This window comes from Mobula hypostoma, chromosome 5 (genome assembly GCF_963921235.1).
Source record: "Mobula hypostoma chromosome 5, sMobHyp1.1, whole genome shotgun sequence".
Lineage (NCBI taxonomy): Eukaryota > Metazoa > Chordata > Chondrichthyes > Myliobatiformes > Myliobatidae > Mobula > Mobula hypostoma.
In genome coordinates this window covers 142,980,921-143,007,904 of record NC_086101.1, presented here as the reverse complement: position 1 = coordinate 143,007,904, position 26,984 = coordinate 142,980,921, and the positions used below count along the sequence as shown (strand labels likewise).

General features: G+C 42.1%; 1 long non-coding RNA gene across 1 annotated transcript; it reads right to left on the bottom strand.

The window, feature by feature from the left end:
• Positions 1-14,649: 14,649 nt before the first annotated feature.
• On the bottom strand, positions 14,650-26,027 carry LOC134346309 (uncharacterized). Its single transcript, XR_010017897.1, has 3 exons — positions 25,485-26,027; positions 24,452-24,559; positions 14,650-14,709 (listed from the first exon to the last, which is right to left on the bottom strand). It is a non-coding gene; the product is annotated as an uncharacterized LOC134346309 (long non-coding RNA).
• Between the last annotated feature and the right edge of the window lie 957 nt (positions 26,028-26,984).

The following is a 26,984-nucleotide window of genomic DNA, read 5'->3' as shown; positions in this document are numbered from 1 at the left end:
TCACTTCTCATTTCATCACAATTATTGGTCTGATTCCACTGAACTTTCATCCTTCATGTTCACTTCTGTCTCTTCTACAATCTTCCAAAGAGTCAACAAGTTTCATAACTGATTTATTTGTTTAGAGTGACCCAGTAGTCAATAATGCATACTGGACAACTGTGAAACAGATGTTTATCTTTCCTCCCTTCTTTCCTGTCTGTTTCCATATGCCCATTGTCTTTCCCTTAATTGATTCCGCCTATCACCTACCAGCTCCTGTCTCTTCTCTTCACTCTTCTCTCCTCACCTGGCTCCATCTAGCAAAAGTGTTCTTTTTTTCTCATGTTTCACTTACCGCTTTTCAGTCTCTGTCTCAATGCTTCCCTTTCATCTCCCCCTCTGCCACCTAGCTCTATTAACCCATCATTTCTCCCTCACCTTTCGCCTACTAATCCCTGTCTTCCTCCCTTCCTTTCACTTTAATATACTGGCTATCTTCCCTCTACACTCATAGTCCTAATGCAAGGTCTTGACCCTAAACAGCATCCCTTTGCTTCCACAGATGCTGCCTGACCCATTGAGTTTTCCAGCAGTTTGATGGTTGCTCCATATTTCGGCATTTGTAATCTCTTGTGCTTTCAGTGATAGATGTCTTCTCATTTCTCCATCTGGGTTGCTTTTGTCTCAGTGTCCACCAGGTTTAAACATAAATCTTCAGAGGTGCCTGTGGTTTCCTAATATGATTATAACGTTTGGATTATTTGTATTACCTGTCCATCACTGCAGATCCCTACAAACTTCCAAGCAGGAACACCAGGTTCACGCCTATGACAAATACATCTTGGCAACCAAAGAGCTCCCAACTTCCCATCAGTAAACACTTCACTAAGGAGCAATCAGGCTTTCAATAATCACATATCAATCTAATTAATGAACGATATCTTAAAATCCATGTTGTTGCTGTTGTTGTTCAAGTCTAGTCTGACTCTTCGTGTCCATAGAGTCCATAGGGTTTTCATGGCAAGATACGGAAGTAGATTGCCAGGTCTTTCTTCCGCGCAGATACTGCTGCTGCCCCGGTTGGGACCCAGCTGGGTTTGAACTCAGGACCATCTGCCTTGAAATCCAGTGCTAATACCACTACACCACCAGCTGGCCCAAAGTCCATTTACTGAATCAATAAATTTAGAATGGTAATGAATTTCTCCAATCAGTCCTCAATCAGTTCACTACTGAGTGAATGACTTAACTCTTTAAAATAATCAAAGAAATAGTCAGGTGACGGGTAACACTTTGGTGACTGAAATGGAAACAGAAAAAGCTGAAAATACACTGCTCTGAGGCTGCATCTAGATGGAAAAAAGAGTTAATATTTCAGGTTGAAGACCCTTCATCCGATCCGGGAAGGAAACAAAAGAAACTCATTAAACAGATGAGGTGCTGTTTCCCGAGGTGGAGATTGGCCTCACCATAACTCCTCGTGAGGCCACAAACTGATCGGTCACAGTGGGACTAAGATGGAGAATTAAAGTGAAAGGCAACTGGATACTCTGGCAACACACATAAAAGTTGCTGGTGAACGCAGCAGGCCAGGCAGCATCTCTAGGAAGAGGTGCAGTCGATGTTTCAGGCCGAGAACCTTTGTCAGGACTAACTGAAGGAAGAGTTAGTAAGAGATTTGAAAGTTGGAGGGGGAGGGGAGATCCAAAATGATAGGAGAAGACAGAAGGGGGACGGATGGAGCCAAGAGCTGGACAGGTGATAGGCAAAAGGGGATACGAGAGGATCATGGGACAGGAGGTCCGGGAAGAAAGACAAGGGGGTGGGGGGGACCCAGAGGATGGGCAAGGTGAATATTCAGAGGGACAGACGGAGAAAAAGGAGAGTGAGAGAAAGAATGTGTGTATAAAAATAAGTAACAGATGGGGTACGAGGGGGAGGTGGGGCATTAGAGGAAGTTAGAGAAGTCGATGTTCATGCCATCAGGTTGGAGGCTACCCAGACGGAGTATAAGGTGTTGTTCCTCCAACCTGAGTGTGGCTTCATCTTTACAGTAGAGGAGGCCGTGGATAGACATGTCAGAATGGGAATGGGATGTGGAATTAAAATGTGTGGCCACTGGGAGATCCTGCTTTCTCTGGCGGACAGAGCATAGGTGTTCAGCGAAACGATCTCCCAGTCTGCCTCGGGTCTCGCCAATATATAAAGGGCCACATCGGGAGCACCGGACGCAGTATATCACCCCAGCCAACTCACAGGTGAAGTGTTGCCTCACCTGGAAGGACTGTCTGGGGCCCTGAATGGTGGTAAGGGAGGAAGTGTAAGGGCATGTGTAGCACTTGTTCCGCTTACACGGATAAGTGCCAGGAGGGAGATCAGTGGGGAGGGATGGGAGGGACGAATGGACAAGGGAGTCGCGTAGGGAGCGATCCCTGCGGAATGCAGAGAAAGGTGGGGAGGGAAAGATGTATTTAGTGGTGGGATCCCGTTGGAGGTGGCGGAAGTTACGGAGAATAATATGTTGGACCCGGAGGCTGGTGGGGTGGTAGGTGAGGACCAGGGGAACCCTATTCCTAGTGGGGTGGCGGGAGGATGGAGTGAGAGCAGATGTACGTGAAATGGGGGAGATGCATTTAAGAGCAGAGTTGATAGTGGAGGAAGGGAAGCCCCTTTCTTTAAAAAAGGAAGACATCTCCCTCTTCCTAGAATGAAAAGCCTCATCCTGAGGGCAGATGCGGCGGAGACGGAGGAATTGCGAGAAGGGGATGGCATTTTTGCAAGAGACAGGGTGAGAGAGGAATAGTCCAGATAGCTGTGAGAGTCAGTAGGCTTATAGTAGACATCAGTGGATAAGCTGTCTCCAGAGACAGAGACAGAAAGATCTAGAAAGGGGAGGGAGGTGTCAGAAATGGACCAGGAGGGCGGGGTGAAAGTTGGAGGCAAAGTTATTAAAGTCAACGAGCTCTGCATGCGTGCAGGAAGCAGCGCCAATGCAGTCGTCGATGTAGCGAAGGAAAAGTGGGGGACAGATACCAGAATAGGTACGGAACATAGATTGTTCCACAAAGCCAACAAAAAGGCAGGCATAGCTAGGACCCATACGGGTGCCCATAGCTACACCTTTAGTTTGGAGGAAGTGGGAGGAGCCAAAGGAGAAATTATTAAGAGTAAGGACTAATTCCGCTAGACGAAGCAGAGTGGTGGTAGAGGGGAACTGATTAGGTCTGGAATCCAAAAAGAAGCGTAGAGCTTTGAGACCTTCCTGATGGGGGATGGAAGTATATAGGGACTGGACATCCATGGTGAAAATAAAGCGGTGGGGGCCAGGGAACTTAAAATCATCGAAAAGTTTAAGAGTGTGAGAAGTGTCACGAACATAGGTAGGAAGGGATTGAACGAGGGGGGATAAAACCGTGTCGAGGTATGCAGAAACGAGTTCGGTGGGGCAGGAGCAAGCTGAGACAATAGGTCGACCAGGACAGGCAGGTTTGTGGATCTTGGGTAGGAGCTAGAAACGGGAAGTGTGGGGTGTGGGAATTATAAGGTTGGTAGCAGTGAATGGGAGATCCCCTGAGTGGATAAAGTCAGTGATGGTGTGGGAGACAATGGTCTGGTGCTCCTTAGTGGGGTCACGATCAAGGGGTAAACAAGAGGAGGTATCCGCGAGTTGTCGCTGTGCCTCGGCAAGGTAGAGGTCAGTACGCCAGACTACAACAGCACCCCCCTTATCGGCGGGTTTAATAATAAGGTTAGGATTAGTGCGGAGGGAGTAGAGAGCAGAGCGTTCCGAAGGAGTGAGGTTGGAATGGGGACAAGGTGCGGTGAAATTGAGATGGTTGATGTCCCGTCGGCAGTTAGCGATAAAGAGATCCAGAGCAGGCAGAAGATACTCTGGGTCACTCCTGGAGTCTAAATGCAGGTGGTCCTCAAAGCGAGCACCCAGTCTATGTATGGTTTTGCCAATTTAGAAGAGACAACTTAGTGAATAATGAATGTAGTTCACTAGGTTGGAAGAAATGCAAACAAATCACTACTTCTCATGGACTGTTTTAGTGGGAAGGGAACTGGTGAAAGATGTGTTGCATTACCCATGGTTGCAAGGCAAAGAAGGGAGGTGTTGGCAAGAATGTAAGAGTGGACCAGGAAATTGTAAAGATAATGGTTACTGTTAATGTGCAATTGAATGCAAGGGCAGATGGGGTGGATGGGAGAGGATTAGCAGGGCTCTCATAAAGAAAAGGAATGAGGGCAAAGATGTGGGAAATGGAGAGACACGGTCAAGGGCTTTATAAACAATGGTAGAGGAGAAGATACTTTCTTTCTTGAACCATGGCCACCCTTCTACCATTGCAGATAATGACTTGTCATTGGAGCAATATGAAGGAGATAAAGGAACTGGGAAAATGAACTAGAACCCATACAGGAAGCAGGTTAGGTAGAAGAATAGCTGAGGTAACAGTGAGAAATGGAATTCTTGTAATGGATGCTAGTAGCTAGCAGATCTCCTGAGATGGATAGGGACACCTAGAAAAGGAAGGAAAGAGCCAGAAATTCACCATTTGAAGATGAGGATAGGATAGAATTCGACGGCTGACTGAATGAAATAATCACTTTCTGCATGAATACAGGAGGCAGTACCAATGAAGTTATCAATGTAACAGTAACAACTTTAAGAAAGTGGCCCCAGGCTGAACTAAAGTGATGACAGTTTTGCATATCCCATACAAGATAGGCACAGCTTAGGCCATACCTAGGACTTTGATATGAAGGAAGTGGATGGTGTTGAAGAACTGGTTCAGTGTGGGAACAAGTTCAGCCATGTGAATGAGTATATTAGTGGAGGGGAACTGTTTGGGCTTCTTTTCAAGAAAGAAGCAGAGACCTCTCAGACCATCCTAATGTGGATGGGGAGATAGAGGGATTGTGCATCAATGGTAAAGGTGAACTGTTTGTAACCAGGTAAATTACTGTTTGTAAATGGTCAAGGTGGCAGAGGGAATCAGAGATGTCATAAATGTAATTGGGTAGGGACTGGGATGAGAGGCAAAAGTTTAGAATCAAGGCAAGAGGAAATAAATTTGGTGGGGCAAGACCATGCTGAAACAATGTGTCCACCAGGACAGTCCTGCTTGTGGATTTTGTGCAGGAGATAGAAGCAGGCAGTATGGGGTCACTGTGAAGAGCAGCTCTCCTGAAGAAATAAGGTCTATGACTGGCTGGCTGTACGTGGCTTTATATTCGATGATGGAGTCATGATCCAAATGGAAGAGGTGACAATACCAAAATTGGTTCTTAGTGAATGGAATACTGCAAGTTCAGAAAGGGATAGGTTTGAGCTCGAGTGAGGAGTGGAAAAACAAAGGCAGTCATGTCAAGTTCGTATTTAGCAATGATTAGATCTAGAGAAGACAGGTGGCCAGAGGTAGGAGTCCAGATGGGTTCTGAGTGCTGAAAATGGGTGAAAGGATCCACAGAATTGGGGTGAAGGTTCCCGGCTAAAGAAGTGGACACTGAGATGGCAGAAGTAAACTTTGTTATGTTGAACTTAGCCTGTCCTGCTAGTAATTGCAGTATTTTCTGTTCATGTTTTTATTTTAGATTCTCAGCATCTGCAGTTTTTATTCTTGGTTTTCACACACTAGGAACTTTTCAGTGAGCACAGTCATATTTAGTAATTATATAACAATTACTTGATAAATATTAAGTGTAAATAGTTGATAAAAATAAGCATTGCTGGTTAGCAACTGAAATAACAACCAATAAATACAGAAGTTACGTAATAACATGCCCACAAGTAGCAAAGGTGACTCAGAAGTGTCACTGTGATTTACTATTAAACAGCTCACAGAATTATGATTGAGATCAGTAAATCCTAATCAGTGAGGTTAATGTAGATTTACTATCCTAAGATAGAATCTAATATTAGGTCAGAGTAGCACCACTGTGTGACTCATTAGCAGTGTTTGCAGAGCCGATAGGTATGTGTCCTTCTGAGTGTTTTATTGCAGAAAATTTTCCTCCCACATTGGGATGATGAAATGAAGGTAGGATGAGTGTAAAAGATGGGTGATTGATGTTTGGCACAGACTCAGTGGGCTGAAGGGCCACTATGTTATTCCTCTGTCCATGACTAATAGTGTTTTCCAGCTGGTGCTACTTAATAAACTAGAAACCAATTTCAACTATTTTTGGTGAACTGCATAGGGGAAACCAAGTTGTCCAGAACTACACAGGGTCTCACAAAAAATATCAGGAAATTGCAATGACCTTATTTTAAGAGACATTTACTACAGTCTCCTCATTGTGAAAAGCATTAAAACCTGACCTACTCAATTAAGTGAGCAGCTGTCATGTCGTTCACATACTGATTCTTGGGAACCAGTGCAATTAAAGAGATACTTCCATGGCAGCTATAAGTAAATAGTGGTGGAAGAGTGGCATGGAAAATTGAAGGAAGAGGAAACAGAAGAGAAGAATGGATTAAAGATTCATGGGCCTCCAGATGATAAGGCATCAGATACACTGAGTGAGCCAACCTGTATAGGGCAAGGGCCACAGATTGAGGAGTCTATACATTGAAACTTGGACATGTCCTCTGGTTTTTATTAAAGTTTTAATCCACTAAAATGACTTGGATGGGAGTGGAGGAATTGCAAATTATAATAATGATTAAATAGCACTTAATTATCTAATTCAATCTATATACTCCTCTTATTCTTGAGAATTAAAAGTAAACATCGTAGGAATCAATACTTTGACTGAATTTCTATCCAAAAGGTAATCACGGACATCAGGTTGGTTAGTGATACCATCGTGTGTTGAAGTATAGTGAAGAAATGGCACCTGTGTTCATATGAATCATGACAAGGAATGCCCTGTTGGATCTATTGATGATAGGGACTTCAGCAGGAAATAGGGGCAACTACTTCAAAGCATACATAAAATGTTCGTATTGTGTGATTCACAACTAAAAATCAGGCAGAAAAGAATCTGATGTTCAGGTATATCCTGTACAGTTAGCTGTAATTGACCTAACTTCACTACTATCTTTGCTGGTTTCAAACAAATGATACTGTTCAATCCTTTCTTACTTCTTAAGTCTAATAGACAGAGCTATACAATTTGAGTGAGACATCACTGTACTTTCTGTCCTGATGAGGTAAGCCAAACATTGGCCTGTACACCCTAAATTCAACAAGCAATCCCTTTCATTCCACAGACTAACATGGGTGTATACTTTGTCTAGTGACTCAGCTCAATTAATATGTCCTTCCAAAGTGTCTTGAATGATGAGCAATCAGAGCCTCTTCCCATTTTTGCTCACAGTTCTTGGCATTATTACACTGCACATTCACACCTTAGTAACCCGTATTTACTTTTGTAATTCTCCTTAAAGCTCAATCTTTGAAACATAGAAACGTAGAAATCTATAGCACATTACAGGCCCTTTGGCCCACAATGTTGTGCTGACCACATAACCTCCTCCAGAAACAGCCTAGAATTTCCCTACCACACTGTCCTCAATTTTTCTAAGCTCCATGTACCTAACTGAGAGCCTCTTAAAAGACCTCATTGTATCCCCCTCCACCACCTTTGCTGGCAGTGCATTCCATGCACCCACCAATCTGTGTGTAAAACTTACCACTGACATCCCCCTTGTACCTACTTCCAAACACCTTAAAACTATGCCTCCTCTTGATTTCCTTCTTTGCACACTTTATGTTCTTCTGCTATTTCTTCATTTATGTACACAGTGCCTTCCTTGCAATCAAGAGTCCTGTACAAGATCTGAGAATACACTGGAGGCCTACACTACGGTAATCTTGCCTTCTCAAGGGAAACTAATGCCAGTAAATCCGAGGTTTGTCAGCAGTCTCATATCATGCAAAGGAAGATAGAGAAGTTACAGCTCCATCTTTAATGATAAGAAATATTCTAATTAAGAAAATACAGGGTAATTTACAGAGTCATCTTAAATCAAAGATGGTACAGTGACTCCCTTAGATTTCTTACTATGTTTTATCCCTCTAATCTTTCCTTACTATTTCCTTCAATAGCATAGAAATAACTGACTAGTTGCATCATGGTCTGGTACAGGAATTCGGATGCCAAACACGGGCAAATGGGACTAGTTTAGCTGGGCATCTTAGTCAGCATGGATGAGTTGGGCTGAAGGGCCTGTTTCTGTGCTGTATGACTATGGATCTAACGACTTTCCCCTGTAGCTACAGCATTCAGACAGGCACATGAACAGACAGGGAATAGAGGGATATAGACTATTTGAAGGCAGATGGGATTCATTTAAATGGCATCATGGTGACACAAACCTTATGGGTCAAAGGACCCGTTTCTGAGTTATGCTCTTCTATGTTACTCACGTATTTTCTCTGCAAATTTTCATCATACAGTACTTGTTTTAAGGTGCCTTTGTTCATTGAGGTGGTTGTGAAAAAGTCAGTCAAGTTATATTCTGTATGATATATCTCTTTAAGAGCCATCTGTAAAGAACCCACCCAATAAGTCTAAGTGCCAATAGCCACAAAATATGTTGTGCTGACAGACTCTCAGTGCAGTATTACACATATTAACCTAACATTGCTTCTGGAAAACTCACAGCTGAAGATTGATAGATTCATAAACAACAGGAATTCTGCAGATGCTGGAAATTCAAGCAACACACATCAAAGTTGCTGGTGAACGCAGCAGGCCAGGCAGCATCTGTAGGAAGAGGTGCAGTCGACGTTTCAGGCCGAGACCCTTCGTCAGGACTAACTGAAGGAAGAGTGAGTAAGGGATTTGAAAGTTGGAGGGGGAGGGGGAGGGGGAGATCCAAAATGATAGGAGAAGACAGGAGGGGGAGGGATGGAGCCAAGAGCTGGACAGGTGATAGGCAAAAGGGATACGAGAGGATCATGGGACAGGAGGTCCGGGAAGAAAGACAAGGGGGGGGACCCAGAGGATGGGCAAGAGGTATATTCAGAGGGACAGAGGGAGAAAAAGGAGAGTGAGAGAAAAAATGTGTGTATAAAAATAAGTAACAGATGGGGTACGAGGGGGAGGTGGGGCCTTAGCGGAAGTTAGAGAAGTCGATGTTCATGCCATCAGGTTGGAGGCTACCCAGACGGAATATAAGGTGTTGTTCCTCCAACCTGAGTGTGGCTTCATCTTTACAGTAGAGGAGGCCGTGGATAGACATGTCAGAATGGGAATGGGATGTGGAATTAAAATGTGTTGCTATCTGGACTATTCCTCTTCTCACCCTGTCTCTTGCAAAAACGCCATCCCCTTCTCGCAATTCCTCCGTCTCCGCCACATCTGCTCTTAGGATGAGGCTTTTCATTCTAGGATGAGGGAGATGTCTTCCTTTTTTAAAGAAAGGGGCTTCCCTTCCTCCACTATCAACTCTGCTCTTAAACGCATCTCCCCCATTTCACGTACATCTGCTTTCACTCCATCCTCCCGCCACCCCACTAGGAATAGGGTTCCCCTGGTCCTCACCTACCACCCCACCAGCCTCCGGGTCCAACATATTATTCTCCGTAACTTCCGCCACCTCCAACGGGATCCCACCACTAAGCACATCTTTCCCTCCCCACCTCTCTCTGCATTCCGCAGGGATCACTCCCTACGCAACTCCCTTGTCAATTCATCCCCCCATCTCTCCCCACTGATCTCCCTCCTGGCACTTATCCGTGTAAGCAGAACAAGTGCTACACATGCCCTTACACTTCCTCCCTTACCACCATTCAGGGCCCCAAACAGTCCTTCCAGGTGAGGCAACACTTCACCTGTGAGTCGACTGGGGTGATATACTGCATCCGGTGCTCCCGATGTGGCCTCTTATATATTGGCGAGACCCGACGTAGACTGGGAGACCGCTTTGCTGAACATCTACGCTCCGTCCGCCAGAGAAAGCAGGATCTCTCAGTAGCCACACATTTTAATTCCACATCCCATTCCCATTCTGACATGTCTATCCACGGCCTCCTCTACTGTAAAGATGAAGCCACACTCAGGTTGGAGGAACAACACCTTATATTCCGTCTGGGTAGCCTCCAACCTGATGGCATGAACATCGACTTCTCTAACTTCTGCTAAGGCCCCACCTCCCCCTCGTACCCCATCTGTTACTTATTTTTATACACACATTCTTTCTCTCACTCTCCTTTTCTCCCTCTGTCCCTCTGAAAATACCTCTTGCCCATCCTCTGGGTCCCCCCCCCCCACCGTCTTTCTTCCCGGACCTCCTGTCCCATGATCCTCTCGTATCCCCTTTTGCCTATCACCTGTCCAGCTCTTGGCTCTATCCCTCCCCCTCCTGTCTTCTCCTATCATTTTGGATCTCCCCCTCCCCCTCCCACTTTCAAATCTCTTACTCACTCTTCCTTCAGTTAGTCCTGACGAAGGGTCTCGGCCTGAAACGTCGACTGCACCTCTTCCTACAGACGCTGCCTGGCCTGCTGCGTTCACCAGCAACTTTGATGTGTGTTGCTTGATAGATTCATGGTACTTTTACAAACAGTACCAGAGTGAGCAACAGCACTGTCCAATACCTTTCTCACTCCATCTCTTCTTGGTCATGGCTATTTAATTATCAGATGACTTATACCAATAGAAATGTTCATAATTTAATGTCACACTTAAAATCACTTGAAAAAAAGAAGACCTGTTCCCTCAGCATATTGAAGTTGTGGGAAGTATGAAATACAAAGTAATGTTATTTCCTGATACAAAGTCATTTTCACCGAGACTCCTTAATTCTTTAGGAGTCTCAATCAGTTTCAGATTTACTATTCCAAGTTTCAGATATGTATTTTCTTTGTATATTGACTCCATACCTGTTTTCTGGAATTGTTCATTAAGGAGGTTAAGGAAAATGTCAGTCAAGGTTTTCAAAGTTAAAAAGGAGTTTGAAATAGAACAGAGAATTCAGGAACCACTCAGCAGGTCAGACAGTAACTACACAGAAAATGTAGAGACAGTCAGGTGAACATTGGCTTGTTCTAATGAATTTGCTGATACACGTTGTGAATGGCTGGGAATATGATGCAGATTTCTGCCACATCCCAACAAGCTGTCAATCTGTAATGTGAGCTCATTTTTTCCTTCTGCATCTGTTGAGTGTGGCTTGATCTAATGAGTAATTCCAGCCATCTCTTAAATTTCCAGTATCCACTGTCTTTGTCTCTCACACTTATAGCATTTTGTTTCATTCCTTCAAATTATATCTTCTAGAGCAGAGGTTCCCAGCCTTTTTTTATGCCATGGATGCCTACCGTTAACCGAGAGGTCTGTGCATCCCAAGTTGGGAACCCCTGTCCTAGAGGTAGATCAACTGTGATTACAAAACTTCATCACCCCCTTAACTCCCTCAAGACAGCATCAAAATCAGCTGTATCACCAGTCTCTATTGACCCATCAGCATCACTCCAACACTCCACCCTTTTCTGCAACTTTAAATATCTATCTCTAACTATACCTACTTCTGATGTAATATCATTGGCCTGAGGGCTTAATTCTGCTTCTCTCGCCATAAGTGCTTTCTGATGTTTTCCTTGTTTTATAATTTCCTCACGGTAGTTCCTGGACATTGAAAATGACATGTCTCTTGTCACATCCAGTCTCCTCCAAGGTCTCCCATGGGTAATTTGGTTTTAATTGTTATACACCTCTGTCTGTCTTTCTTCAGCATACTTTACTATATATTGGTGAGACCCAACATAAATTGGAGGACCGCTTCATTGAGCACCTCCATTCCATCCACCTCACTTTCCGTTGGCCAATCATTTGAATTCCAACTGCTCTTGTACCAAGGTGAAAGGCCGTCCTCAGAGAGGAGGAGCAACATCTAATATTCCGTCTGGGTAACCTCCAACCTGTCAGCATGAATATTGATTTCTCTTTCCAGTAGAAGCATCTCCTTCATCCCCCCTCCCCCTTCCTCTATTCTCCACTCTGGGCTTTAACCTCTTCTCACCTGCCTATCACTTCCCCTGGGTCTGTTCCTCCTTCCCTTTCTCCTATGATCTTCTCCTATCAAATTCCTTCTTCTCCAGCTCTTGGTCTTTCCCACACCTGGCTTCACCTATCATTTCCCACTAATCCCCTTCCCCTACCCCTCTTTTTTATTCTGCTGTCTCCCCCGCTTCCTTCTCAATCCAGAAGAAGGGTCTCGGCATGAAATGTCGACTGTTTATTAATTTCCATAGATGCTGCCTGACCCTTGAGTTCTTCCAGCATTTTGTGTGTTGCTTTGGATTTCCAGCATCTGCAGACTTCTTTGTGTTTATATTTTGCAGTTGATCATGTTAAATTCAGCTTGATGTTTATCTAATTCTATAAGCCAGCTATGTGCCAACTACATTTTGTGTTGTACCTGCCAGCTGAACTTACTTACAAAAGAGTCATTCATACAAATCAAAGTCAACTAAGTTTCAGCGTTGACTCATAATGCTGAATCATGACTTCCTACGCCACTTGCACTGGAATTGGTTCAAAGGTTAAAATGTGAAAGATTTAGAGCAGAAATTGGACAAATCCCAAGGTTGCACGCTTCCTGTTCATGAGGAGGTGGGATGAGACACAGGCTGATAGGATGGGAGCTTGTCATTAACATATTTTAATAAAGTCAACCCGCTTCACTTTACATCACTTCGCAATAGGTGGTTAAGGCCAGAGTGTTGAGTCTATGAGTTTATGGGCTATATGTCTATTTCCTAACCCAACTAATGACTCAATGAATACTCCAAGCCTCAGTGATATACAGTATCTGCCCTTCTACACTTATACCGAGCAGCTCTAGACTTGAACCACCACACCTTCCCCCAGGCTGTGCTAGTGCTGCACTTTTAATCATAGTTAATCATAGTTATAGACTGATGATACTGATAAAAAGCAATATATTCAAACTTTCCTGTACACAAAGATAGGCATACAGCATAGATAGGGTTACTAAATAACTGCAAGTGGATTTTAGAGTGAAAAATTGTTATGTGAGATCTAGGTCAAAGTTTTTTTTTTACCAGGTGGAATTGCTTATGGAATAAGTACCAATTATCCTGAGAAAACCAATTACTAGATGGCTCAATTAGCCTTTCATCCCTATACTAGGTCAGACGAACGATTTGGAGAAGACGAAGATAACTGGCAGTCTCTACAAGAGTTTTCTCTGGCTTCACCTTGTCATTTTAGAGGCACAAACTACAGTTTTTCATAAAGGGTCGAAGGAATTTGAATGAACAGGTAACTTTAAATTGGTAAATTGGTTTAGTATTGTCACAGTTACTGAGGTACAGTAAAAAATTTACTATCCACATAGATTATCTCATCACATCATTGTATTGAAGTCATTCAAAGAAAAATAATTAGATAATGCAGAATAAAGTGTCATGGTGTAGAAAAAGTACAGTGTAAACAGACAATAACAAGGTAATAATGAGCTAAATTGTGAGGTCTAGAGTACAACCATTTCATACAAAGGGAGCCTTCAATAGGCCAATAGTAGAGGCATTGGAGCTGTCCTTGGGCCTTGTAGTTATGTGCTTGCAGGCTTTTGCCCAATGGGAGGTGGAAAAAGAGTGAATGACTGAGGTGGACCAGGTCTTTGATTACGTTGGCAGCTTTAACAAGGAAGCAATAAGTCTCAGGCAAAGCAGTTACCATAGTGAGCTGTGATGCGTCTGTGGTGGATCTATAAGCATTGGTGAGGTTCAAAGGAGACATGCCAAAATGGAAAAGACTACATGCAATATTCCTTGTAGATGTGCTCAATGCTGGGAAGGGCTTTACTAGTGATGGACTGGGCTGTATCCAGTACTTTTTGTAGGATTTTCCATTCAAGGGCATTGGTGTTTCCATACCAAGCAGTCATGCAGCCAGTCAGTACATTCTCCACCACATATCTACAGAAGTTTGTCAAGGTTTTAGATGGCATGCTGAAGCTTTGCAAACGTAAGAAAGTAGAGGCACTGCCTGGCTTACTTTGTAATGGGAATTACATGCTGGACTCAGGGCACATCCTCTGAAATGATAACACAGAGGAATTTAAAGATGCTGGCCCCCTCCATCTCTGAAATCCTGATGAATTAGAGGTTGCTGTTGTGGCACCACTCTATCAGATTTTCAGTCTCCCTCCTATATGCTGATTTGTCATCACTTTTGATTTGGCCAACAACAGTAGTGTCATCAGCAAACTTAAATATGGCACTGGAGCTGTGCTTAACCTCCAGTTATAAAGCTAGTAGAGCAGTGGGCTAAATGCACAGCCCTGTGGTGCATCTGTGCAGATGGAGATTGTGGAGGATATGTTACCTATCTGAACTGACTGAGGTCTGCAAGTGAGGAAAGTGAGGATCCAATTGTACAAGAAGATATTGAGGCCAAGGCCTTGAAGCTTATTGATTATTTTTGAGGGGATAATAGTATTGAATGCTGAGCTTTAGTCAATGAAGAGCATCCTGATGTATGTACCTTCACTGTCCAGATGTACCGGGATTGAGCGGAGAGCCAATGAGGTGGCATCTGCTGTTGATCTGTTGTGATGATAGGCAAATTGAAACAGATCCAAGTCACTTCTCATCCAGGAGTTGATATGTTTCATCACCAACCTCTCACAGCACTTCATTACTGTGGATATACTGTAAGTGCTACTGGACTAAAGTCATTGAGGCCAGTTATCACACTCTTCTTAGTCACTGAAGACTGCTTGAAGCAATTGGGTACCTCAGTCTGCCAAAGTGAGGAGTTAAAGATATCAGTTAGCCAGTTGATCAACACAAGTCTTTAATACTTGGCCAAATGCTTTCTGTAGGCTTATCATTCTGAAGGATGCTCTCACATTGGCCTCAAAGATCTAAATCACAGGGTCTTCGGGGGCTGTAGGCATTTGTGAAAGTTCCTCCATGGTTTGACAATCAAAGCAAACATTAAAGGTATTGAGCACACCAGGAGCAAAACCTTGTTCTCACCTCTGTCACTTGGTTTCACTTTGTAGGAGGTGATAACATTCTAGTCCCGCCACAGCTTTCGAGCACCTCTCAGTGATTAAAGTGAACCAGAGTGAATAACTTCACTGAACTTCACACACAGTAACACTGAACTGTTCCCACAACCTATGGACTCACTTTAAAGGATTCTTCATCTCATGCTCTCCATATTTATTATTTATTTATTTATTGTTACTATTTTATTTGTTTTTTTTGTATTTTCACAGTCTGTTGTCTTTTGCACGTTGACTGTATGGCTTGTTGAGTACATTTTTTCATCGATTCTATTGTACATCTTTGTATTTATTGTGAATGCCTGCAAGAAAATGAATCTCAGGGTTATATATGCTGACATTTGTACTTTGATAATAAATTTGCTTTGAACTTTGAACTTTGAAATTCTTTTATTATTCTGAAAGTAGAGGCACTAGTATGTTTTCTTGGCCATAGTGTCTACGTGGTTGGACCAGGACAGATTATTTATGATGTTTTTTTCTAGGAACTTGAGGCACCCAAAGAGACAGAAGATAATTAGCAATGTAAGTGGAATGTTTTTTTGTTATATGTTTAAGGAATTAGGATGCAACATGAATTGTATACCACTCCTACCTGCTCCTCCACTGAGTTAGATCAAGACTGATTTTATTATAAACTCGGCTCTATATAGCTGCTGAGCCTCTGTTACCTATCATCCCTTACTTATTAATTTTTTTCTGCCTCTGTCATAAAAATATTCAGATTCTTATTCCACTGCCTTTTGAGAAAGAGTTCTAAACATTCTGAACATCTGTCTTAACTGGGTGACTCCTTAGTTTAAAGGGTGATGCAAGTTCTAGATTTTCACATACAAGGAAACATCTCCACAACCACCCTCTCAGGAATCCTTAACATCTGATATGATAATCAGTTCCCCTTTCACGATTTCAAACTCCAGTGGACACAAGCTGAGCCTGTCCAATCTTTCCACAAGAGGCTTCCTAGCTGTTCCAGACATCATTCCAATAAAATGGCCAAAAAGTATAACAAAGTACTACAAAGACCTGGTTAGAACTCTTCCAAGCAATATGAGCAGTTCAGGCCTCTGCTCCTTTGAAAGATATATCGGAAAGGGTGCAGCGTAGATTTGAAAGAATGATTCCTGGGCTGCAACGTTTAAATTACAAGAATTAAACAAACTTGGATTGCATTCACAAGAATTTAAAAGGTTAGGTGATGAATTAATTGAAGATTATAAGATAATGGGGAATTAATAGGGTAGACAGAAACTATTAGAGCGAAGCCATTTCCGTTGATTAGGGAATCTAGGATGAGAAGATAATATAGAACATAGATTAACAAAGGAACAAGCTCTTCGGCCCATGATGTCTGTGCCAAACACAATGAAAAATGCAATTAAATCTCTTCTGCCTGCTCTAGATGCTGGACTTCCAGAGATTTAGCCTAGCAAATCTTCAACAAAGAGTGGGAGAAATTTGTGAACCCTGTCACAAACTGAAGCAATGTACAAAATGGTGGAGGAACTAGCAAGATAAGCAGCGAGATAGGGAAATGGACAATCAATGTTTCTGGTTGAGAACCTTCATCTGGACTGATGAAAGGTCTCAACATGAAATGCCCACTGCCCTCCACAAATGTCGCCTGAGCCACTGTTTTCCTCCAGCATTCTGTGGGTTGCTCCAGGTTCTAGTAGCAGCAGTTTCTTGTGTCTCCACTGTCACAAACTGTTTCTGGGTCAGTCACTAATTTAAATTCTGGTAGACTTTAAGTAATCAAAGTCATTGAGACACATAAGGGAAAGATGGATGAATGGAGCTTTTCCTCGCATCAGTGTTAATTTCCGTGCATGGCAGACCGTGTTCAAGAGGACTAATTCACCTCCTTCTGCCCTTATGTTCCTATCTTCCCCTAACCATCATTACAGCCCATTGTCTACCTCCACCCTACCACTGGGGAGCCTCCCACCATCATTGATCTTCCCCACAAAATCATCACTCCCCATTATCTAGACCAGGGGATTCTCAACCCTTTTTTTTATGCCATTAAGCAAGTGGTCCATGGACCCCAGGTTGGGAACCTGTATCTGGGCCATGCAACTCAACTTCCCCAATGTAATGCAAATGACAGGTTTCAGCCATCCAAGGCATGCTTTATTTATGAGAGGTTTTCACCCTGTCAGTCAGGTTACCCATGGGCGGGTTTCCTACTTAAAGGGGCCCTGCTCGTAACTTCTCCTGGACATTTAGGAAGTTCCAAATAAAATCCCTGGCATGGAATCATACAGCACAGAGAGAGGCCAGCCAGCCCATCATTCCTGTGCCAGCTCTTCTCAGAAATGATCCAATTAGTCCCACTCCCCAAAGTCCTGAAAGTATATCCAAATATTTATCTAAAACCCTCTTGAAAGTTAATGTAGCATTTGCTTTCAGGAAGCACATTCCAGATCATAACAAGTCACTTCAACTTACATCCTACACTAGTAACTTTAGTGGAGCCAACTCTCATAATTGTAAAAATATGCGAAGAGAAAGTATCTTCGTAGCAGATGTCTTGACTTCATTTTGTAAAATCTGATAGCTCCTAGTTAATTGATCCGGAGGCCTTTTGTCCCCTCTGTACATTCTAGATAAAAAATATAGCTATTTAGATTAATTCCACTTCTAGTTCAGTTTTCACTCCAGCTCTTTGAGAGCTCCTCCAGGTATTTTCTCTGTATCCATGTGAGTTTCCGTCTCCACCACACTTTTAGGCAGAGGGCTCCAGAGTACTAACACTCCATGAAGGAAAATCATTTTCCTTATCTTCCCTCTGTCCCTTTCACCAACTGAGGCTTAAGTTTTACCTGCTGGTTGATTATATGAGTAGGTAAGAGAGCCGTATTGATTTCGAACTAAGTAAATGTGCCCATGGAGTCAACAGAGCAAGGTAATTTGTAAATTAAAGGAACTGTTTTAGTGGTAGATTAACACTTTCCCTTGGGTGCCATGGGCTTTTACTCTGTTGTGCAGGCTGTTGTGTTAGAAATTGTTACGAGCCTGGATAAAATTCATTAAATATGGCCCTTTTCTTTCAGTCATAGAGTGACACAGAGATACAGAAAGGAAACAGGCCCTACAGCCGATCAAGTCTACATTGACATCAACCACTCATTTATACTAATCCTACGTTAATTCCAATTTGTTCTCTCTACTGCCACATCAACTCCCCCTCACTTAGACACCAGACACAATTGACAGAATCTGAGGCCAGTGCTTCAGAATAAAGGAATGCCTCTTTAAAACTAAGGTGAGAAGGGATTTCTTCAGCAAGAGGGAGGTGAATCTGTAGAATTTATTACCATATAGGGATGTGGAGGCCAAGTCATTGGGTGTACTTAAGACACAGATTGATAGTTCTTGAATGGTACACAGTTAAGGATCATTGGGAGGAGAGGAGGGAAGAGTGTTGAAAAAATATATCAGTCATGGTTGAATTGTGGAGAAGATTTAATGAGCCAAGTGGCCTAATACTGCTTCTATACTTTATAGTTATGAATAATCTCAGCAACACTAGTTCTTTGAGTCTAATTTCTTGACAAGTGTCAAATTCTCTGGATGGATTTTATTTCCACCAGTAGTGATGGTCTAAGGACTTTGGAAGTCCAATGTTTGATATTCGATTTCACCCCAATTTTGTCCACTATACACAAATTGATCCCCTTAAAATTTGTGAAAAAATCCAAAAATTAATAGGAAAAAAACAGCAAGAGAGTGGTTTACACATAGAATCGTGTTTTTAAATAGGACCCAACAGTAGCTGCAAGGAAGGCTTCCAATTGGCATGACTTTATGACATAGCCTCAGGGGACAGGAAGTGGGAAAGAGCACTGGATGTAAAAGGATGTGAACACCAACTGTATTAAAGAATGCTACATAGGTGAGGGAAAGTGTGGAGGAAACGGGCACAAAGTAACCTGTATGTGTGCCCTGATCCAATGAAGTTGGAGATGATCTGCAAGGCTGAAGTTTCTGCATGATCTCTGTTTTCCTGTGTAGAAAAGGGCTGCAACCAGTGGTGAGATTTCAAATAATCCAATCACTGCCAACTGGGGATTTGCTTTGATTTACCTCTAATGTGGAATTTCAGGGTGACGAGAGCCCAGGTTTTATATGAGTACTAAGCAGAGATTATAGTTTGCTTCAGAAATGTCAGTTTATGCCTTTGAGGAACAAACTGTGCTGCACGTGAAGTGTGATGTCATTGATGCTCTCACTGATTACATCATGGTCTTGGATAGCAGTTTGAATGTGCAGGAGCACAAGAAGCTGCAGAGAGCTATGGACTCCACCATGGGAACATCCCTCCCACTATTGGTAGTATTGACATGAGGAAATGCCTCAAGAAAGCAACATCTAACATCTAAGATACCACTACACCCCCATCCAGGCCAAACATATTCTTGCTGCTACTATTGGGCATGAGGTACAAGAGCCTGAACTCCCACACTAGTTTGTCCAAAAACAATTGCTTTTGTTCAACATAACTCTAATCACTACCTCACTGTAGGAATACTATGACCACTTTGCACATTATACAGACTTCTAAAAATTCTGTTTTATGTTTACTACATGCAATTTTTAATTCTGCTTTTGTGCTCTTTCTTGTATAATTTTGTATAATTCATAGGGTCTTAGAACACTACAGCACAAAAACAGGTCCTTTAGCACATCCAGTTTTGGCAAATTATTAATCTGCTCGTCCCATCGTCCTGCACCTGAACCACAGCCTTTCATATACTTCCCATCCATGTACTTGTATAAATTTATCTTAAATATGAAAATTGAACACCCCATCCAACACTTTCACTCATTTCACGTTCTTGCCACCCTCAGAGTGAAGTTCCACCTCATGTTCCCCTTAATATTTCACCATTTTCCTTAACCAACAACCTCCAATTTTAGTCTCACTCTACCTCAGCAGAAAACAACAGCTTGAATTTCTCCTGTCAATACCCTTCATAATTTTGTATACTCCTATCAAATCTCCCCCCATTCTCCTACGCTCCCCTTTAACTCAGGTCCTCAAGTCCTGGCAACATCTTTGTCAATTTTCTCTGCACTCTTTCAATACAAGTTAAGTCTCATCAACATCTTATACAACTTCAAATTACGATCCTAATTCATGTACTCAATGCCTTGATTTATGAAGGCAGAGTGTGGGAAGCTCACTTTACGACCCTATCTATTATGCAGTTTTCCCAGATCCCTCTGTTCTACCTAACTCTGCAGTGCCCTACCACCCACGGTGTGAATCCTACTCAGGTTTGTCCTCCAAAAGTGCAGTAAATTCCATCTGCCATTTTTCATCCCATTTTTTCAGCTGGTCCAGACCCTACTGCAAAATTTGATAGCCTTCCTTACTGTCAACTAAACCCCCAATCTTGGTGTCATCCAAAAACTTGCTGATTCAATTTACCACATTATCATCCAGATCGTTGATATAAATGACGAACAACAATGGAATCAGCACCAATCGCTGTAGCACTCCACTAGACACAGACTTTCAGTCAGAGAGGCAACCACCTATTACCACTCTCTGGCTCCTCCCATGAAGCCAATGTCTAATCCGATTTACTACCTCATCCTGAATACCAAGTGACTGAACCTCCTTGGCCAACTCTCATGTGGGATCCCATGTTTACTGCATGTTTTTCTTGTGATTCTCTGTGCCTGTGATGCTGCTGCAAGTATGTTTTTCATTGCACCCATGCAGACATGTACTTTTCATATGACAATAAAATCAATTTGAAAGAATCTACCATGGAATAGTAAATTGTGTATAGAAGTAATCAGGCCATTTATCCACTGATGATATTTTCACCTGGAAGTAATTACTGGTGTGATCTAAAAAAGATAAAATTGTTTTCATGTGCATATTTTGTTTTTTTTTTGATGGACTTTAGATCATGATCTCTGGGGGGGGTGTTTACTATTATGTGGTGAGTGATGGGGGGGTCTGATGCTTTGGCTGAGGCAAGTAGGGTGGAGGGTTAATGCTTTTGCTGTTGCTTGTGCATGGGAAGGAGAGGGGGATTTGGGGTTCTAATGTTTTCCTGTCATTCATTCTTTGGGGTTTTCTTCTGTTTCTTGGATATCTGTGAAGAGTAAGAATTTCAGGTTGCATACTGTACACATTCTCTGATATTAAATCGAACCATTGACATTTTGCTTTAAAGTTACTTTGTGCGCTAGTAATCTGCTCTAGGACAAGTTTAAGTCAATAAACAACCATGCTTAGCCACTTCTCTGGGTAATTCAGAAGAACACAACTGATTTCTTCCTAGTGTCAATTTTTCCAGTGCTAATAGGTTAAACCTCTGGGCACTAATATGATTTATTGTAAGATGATGAACTAACATGATGACCAGAGAAGTCAAGGAAAGAAGATATATCCTTCCTAATTCCACTTTGATGCCACAGTACTTATTAAATTATTGTATCCAGTCACTTCTACATTTGATTCCTCAATATACTTCGCACTTTCTCACACCTGTAAGTGCCCTGTCTCTCTTTCTCTCCTATTGCCCAAGCTTCAACAACTTGATCAATTTGTTATTTGTTTAGGCTTCCACGCTGTGAAATTGCTTATGCTGATATGCCAATCCATGGCCTCCTCTACTGTTGCAATGAGGCCATGCTCAAATTGGAGGAATAATACCTTATATTCCGTCTGGGTAGTCTCCAACCTGATGGCATGAGCATCAATTTCTCGAACTTCCAGTAATGGCCCTGCCCTCTCCTTCACAAGTCCCCATCGTCTTTTCCTTCTCTCACCTTATCTTCTTGTCTGCCCATCTCTTCCCTCTGGTGCTCCTCCCCCTTTTCTTTCTTTTACCTATCTCCATCTATCAGACTCCCACTTCCCCAATCCTGTATCTCTTTCACCAATCAAATTCCCAGCTATTTACTTCATCCCTCCCCCTCCGGTTTCATCTATCACCTTGTGTTTCTCTCTTCCCTCCCCCACCTTTTACATCTACTCCTCAGCCTTTTCTCTCCAGACCTGCTGAAGGGTCTCGGCCCAAAGCATCGACTGTACTTTTTTTCCATAGATGCTGCCTGGCCTGCTGAGTTCCTCCAGCATTTTGTGTGTGTTGCTTGCTTATGCCCATATTGTTTTCCATTTTAAATTGTGTCAAATCAAAGCATTAGTTCTGAATGCAACAAGAATACTTTGGAAAGCATTGCTTGCAACTATAGAAAAATTCAATCCAATAATACACTTGCACAATCATGTTTCAACGTTATGCAATTGAAAATGACTTCACCTGGAGTACAGTGGGATAACAAACATTTCCTTTTCATTTTGCAATACTCCAAGAATTTGACCCAACCATTCCAAGAGTAACTTGCTGTTCTATGCCTGACACAACTTCCACGTAAGACACATACTGGATGATGTAATTCCCTTTAGAACATTATGGAGAAAACTCGATCAAATTGTCCAAAGAATGAATGTTGGTCACCCTTGGAAGAAGGATTCTTTTTTAACCAGCAAGGGGTTGGATTAGAATTTCTGCAAGATAAAAACTTTAATTATCTTTGATCATGGCACTGACCACCCACATCATCCTATTCCCTCACACCCACCCACATCTCTGAGGTTCAGGTTTTTATCCCCCTGGTTCCCTGATCGCCTGGCACTACTATTGTTGGTTCTAACACCCAGAAACACAGAATCTGGACTCTGTATCAGCTGCCTTTGGTTGTAAGGGGTTTCTTTTATGCTGCTGAATTTCAGTGATCTGGAATGCAATGCTTGAACACTTTAACAGTAATTTTCAAAAGGAGTAATATCAGAATCAGGTTTAACAACACTGACATGTCATGAAATTTGCTGTTCTTGCCACAGCAGTACAAAGCAATACATATTAATAAAAAAAAACTATGAATTGCAGTAAATATATAATATAGCTAAAAAAGTAGTGGGGTGGTGTTCGTGGGTTCAATGTTCATTCAGAAATTGGATGGCAGAGGGGAAGAAGTTGTTCTTGAATCGTTTGAGTCGTTGAGGGCATGTCCTGGGTGATGGGGATCCTTTGTGATGGATGCTGTCTTTTTGAGGAATCACTGCTTAAATACTTGAAAAGCAAAGGCTTGTACAGATGTAGGGGAAAGAAACATGGTGAGATACTAACGTAGAACTCTTTGCAAGATCTAGCACAGATATGATGGGTCAAATGATCTCCTTCTGTGTAATCGGTTCCAATAATATGTTTCTCTAAATAACCGTCAGTGTGCAAACAAGGATATAGAATTGGATAGGGACAGTTAGTGAGATCTATCACATTGGTGTAGCAGTAAAGCAGGCATACCTCAAAGTACAGCTTGGTACCTTGCCTGACTTTTATTTTGACAAGATCAGAATTAATTCTAGCTTCCTTAAGTGGGAGGGCAGAGACACATTCCATTTCCTTCCACAGGTGCTGCCTGACCTGCTGAGTTTCTCCAGCAATTTGTGTTTTTGCTTCAATTGAGTACCTAGCTGATAATAAAGATGAAGCCAACAGAACCTAAATATGAGAACAAATGGTTGCCAATCCTTTGGAAGCAAACTCCTTGTCAGAATCAGAAGAAAGTGTTTATATTCAAAATCAGTGAAGGGGGAAAAGAACGAATTTGTAAAATGAGTGTGACAAAACTTGGAATCAATCTTATGACATAGTTTGCATTGTCTTTTTGTATCTTATGACCAAAGCACAGCCACATGACCCAAAGGGCAAGCCTGAATCTCTATTGTGTGAGGCCTGCTTGAAAATCAGTATTTTTATTCATTCGAGAAAGCAGATTAAGAGAGAAGAACTCAGGACTTTATTTGGTATCAAACTCAAGACTCTATTTAATATGGTATAATGTGGCTAGAATTCACTACTTCTGGACTAAATTGTAACCACATCAAACCATATCAAATCTGTATCCAATAACACTCTCTAGTACCACTTAACTGTGAATGACAAATACTGTATTAACCTACTAGAACATAGTCCACAGTCTAAAGGTCAGACATTTATAATCTAGAAGTATTATGGTATTTTACATTTATATTTATATCTGAAAAGAAGCCACTTTATTAATCATCACCAAAATGCCTTCTTTATTACAATTCAGATCTATGAGCATTTAAAACTTTTTAGAGCTTCTGATTCTATTCTTGTACATTGCTATTGTTTGTTTCTTAAGATATACGTTTTTTAAGAAACTTATACTGGGACCAGACAGCATCCATCAGAATAGAAGGAGAAGTGAGTTGAGTATATGAATATCATGAGAGGAGTCAGGCAAGGTTGTGTCTTTTTGTCAGACTTATTCAACCTGCATAGTGAGAATATCTTGAGAAGTATCAGACATCAAAGGATTCATAATTGGAGGCCATAATATAAATAACATCAGATATGCTGATGACATCGTACTAATAGCTGACTCAGAAACAAAACTTCAAGAAGTACTCACCATAGTGGCAGCAGAAAGTAACCACAGAGGCCTTTCAATCAACACCAAGAAGACAGAGAGCATGGTCATCTCCAGAAAGACAAACATCCCACAATGTGTGATCGAGATCTGAAATACAAACATCAAACAAGTCAACGAATTCAGGTATCTTGGCAGCCTAATAACAAGTGATGGCAGGTGCAACACAGATATCAAATACAGAATAGCAATGGCGAAAGAAGCTTTCCAAAAAATGAAGACCATATTAACAGACAGAAAGATGAGCATGTACACTAAAAACAGAATACTGCAGTGCTACATTTATTCTATCCTGACTTATGGAAGTGAACGCTGGACCATTTCCCCAGCAATGGAAAAGAGACTAGAAGCAGCTGAATTATGGTTCTACAGGAGAATGTTAAAAATACCATGGACCACACACACATCAAATGAAGAAGGTCTCAGAAGAGCCCAAGCACTTGGATCGCTCATACCAACAATAAGAGAAAGACAACTCAGATACCTAGGACACATCATGCGGAAAGATGAACTAGAAAAATTCATACTCTCTGGAAAGATCAGGGGGAGCAAACCTAGAGGAAGACCTCGGCTTATGTACATCAAAAGCCTAACCAGGTGGCTACACATTGAAGAAATGGAAGTCATCCAAAGAACGAGGGATAGATCTATATGGAAAACCATGGTCAGCAATGTCTGCATCGGATATGGTACCTAGACAGGCAGACAGACATTATTTATGTTCATGACTCAAGACTGATGTTCAGAGTGAAAGGCTCTAGACCATGTTCTAAGCTGTCGGTTACGTCCTCTCACCTGTAAAGTATAGGAAGAGATCAAGCCAGTCCAGGTGGTTAGCAGAAGTTGCAGAGTAAGCAATGTCAGTGAGTGCAGTCACGATTTTCAGAGCTGTTTGGCTAACCAGCTAACTCCAGAGGAATCAGACATGTTACAGCTAAATCCCACACTGCATATTGTAAGGCTGGTGCTTTTTAAGATGCACAAGGTCCATGGGTGCAATTGTTGTGGCACTTACCCTACAGGTTAATGCTCCAGGTTGAACTTGCACCCTCCTACACCCACTGTTAGAGTGTCTGTGATTCGTTTAATGTTGCATGATCCAGCCAATGACAATGTGAATATCCAGATGGTTTATTAGGCTGCACTGCTGGAAGAAATTACATTTCAGCTAGGTCTGGAAGTTCTATTGCAGAGTATACAGAATGATACAAGGAATACTGTGGCTCCTCTGTGAGCCAATCCCGACACAGGTCAGGGAATATTGCAATTCTAGATGAGGTCAGTCATACTCAGAGAGGGTTTTCAAACCATTCATGAATTTCATCCCATTCTGTCTTGGAGAATGGCAGTTTTCTCTATTCAATTATTGGTCCAATTCCCCTTCTGAAAGCAACCAGTCAAGCTGTTTCAATTGCTCATCCAGGCATTGAAAAGTATCTTGCAGTAAGTTGCTGTGTTTAAAAACACATTTCTCCTTCTGGTGCTTCTGCCAATTTCATTATGTCTCTGGCCGCTTGGCAAGTGGAGTCAATTTCCCTCTTTTTGCTCTATCAAAACCACATATTATTTTCAATTAAGTTTCGAGAAAAAGGCCGAGGAATTTTCTGAAGGAGTGTTGAAGCATAGTCTGTGTTGCAATTTAGCAAACAGAGTAGCAGATTTCACAGTGAACTAGTTTAATAAAGTCCAATTGAATGTCGAATCACATGAGCTTCAGGGAGTTGCTGACTTTTTCTTTTCAAGTGTCTACGTGTGCCTGATTTCCACAGAGCTTGGAGCCGAGAGCAAATCAAGATCACTCTGGCAATGCTTTGAGTCCTCTGTTAATCATCAGCTCCTGCATACTATTTGCAGATTCCAATCATATCTTAAAACCATGTTTTTAATGTCCAACTTCCAGAGGCTCAAACTGACCAGGGTATTGCCTACCATACCGTCTCCACACCAACTCCACATAAGCAGAACCTAGCCCCTGTGGAAACTGTGCCTACAAAACAAGGAGGGATATCAGCAAGACAATGGTGAAGAATGACTTTCATCTTTAGAGAGCCATTCACAATTCTTTGAGTAATGCATGTCCACAAGAGGCAAGTAAGTACTTTTGAAATACAACTACTATTTTAGTGCAGGAACAGGGCACATAATTTAAATGTAGCAGATGCTCCCAAATAACTCATATAATCATGAGCAGATACTTACTTTTTAGGAGTGGTAAGTGGTGTCACAGGTAAACATTGTGATGAAGAAGGCATATAGCATGCTGGCCTTTATCACAAGATCACAAGACAAAGGAGCAGAAGTAGGCCATTCAGCCCATCGAGTCTGCTCCGCAGCTCCCTCATGAGCTAAACTATTCACCCATTTAGTTCCAATTTCCGGCTTTTTCCCCATATCCCTTGATACCCTGACTAATTAGATACCTGTCAATCTCCTCCTTAAACACCCTCAATGATCGGGCCTCCACAGCTGTATGTGGCAACGAATTCCACAAATCCACGACCCTCTGACTAAAAAA